The following is a 1,137-nucleotide window of genomic DNA, read 5'->3' on the forward strand; positions in this document are numbered from 1 at the left end:
AGACCCATAAGGATGGGACCAGATCCCTGGAGGCAAGAGGCTAGGGCTCTTTTGAAAGGTAGAGTCATTTCTGGCACCAATAGGATGGTGAAAATGGTCCTTATATGCAAAGCATCATTACGCCAACATTAGTGGACTTGGTTTGCTCAAGTCTTTATTTTAACAGTGGTAAGAAATTTGTGATCATTCATCATCAACTCCCTTACTGACCACTGTTGGCTTTTTAAATTTAATTTAATTTAATTTTGAGACAGGGTCTCACTCTGTCACCCAGGCTGGAGTGCAGTGGTGCGATCTCAGCTCACTGCAGCCTCTACCCCCAGAGCTCACTCGATCCTCCTACCTCTGCCTCCCCAGTAGCTGGGACTAGAGGCACACTACCATGCCTGGCTAATTTTTTGTAGAGACAGGGCTTCATACCATATTGCCGAGGCTGGTCTTGAACTCCTGAGCTCTAGCAATCTGCCCACCTCTGCCTCCCAAAGTGCTGGGATTACAGACGTGACCCACTGCACCTGGTCTGTTGGCCTTTTAAAGAGACAAGACTTGTTAAGACTTGTGTCTCTGTAGAGTCGCTTTCCTGTTGGATGAGTTTTCACCTGCCAAAAACTTCCACTGCGTCTCCCACCTGGACCTGTTGTTCCTCACTCTGGAAAGCTTTCTCCATTTAATCAAAATCGAACTTACCAGCCAGGCATGGTGGCAGGCATCTGTAGTCCCAGTTACTTAGGAAGCTGGGGCTGGTGGATCATCAAAGCCCAGGAAGGAGGTAGAGGCTGCAGTGAGCCATTTTGGCACCACTGCACTCCAGCCTGGGTGACAGAGACCATTGACCTGTCCCCAGAGCCTGGCTCTCTACCATCCAAGGTGACTGGCTGTTTGGCTGATAATTCAACCCTATTTATGTGGTAGTAGATGGTAAATTAACAGCAACGATAATGCACAAAATGCAATGGTTCCCATGACATTAACACTAATCCTCCCAGCAGCACTGTGAGGTGGGTTGAACTGTTTCCATTTCACTTATTTTTTTGTTTTTGAGACAGTGTTGCTCTGTCATGCAGGCTGGAGTGTAGTGACACAATCTCGCTGACTGCAGCCTCTGCCTCCCAGGTTCAAGCGATTCTCCTGTCTCAG

This window comes from Macaca thibetana, chromosome 13, assembly GCF_024542745.1.
Source record: "Macaca thibetana thibetana isolate TM-01 chromosome 13, ASM2454274v1, whole genome shotgun sequence".
Taxonomy (NCBI): domain Eukaryota; kingdom Metazoa; phylum Chordata; class Mammalia; order Primates; family Cercopithecidae; genus Macaca; species Macaca thibetana.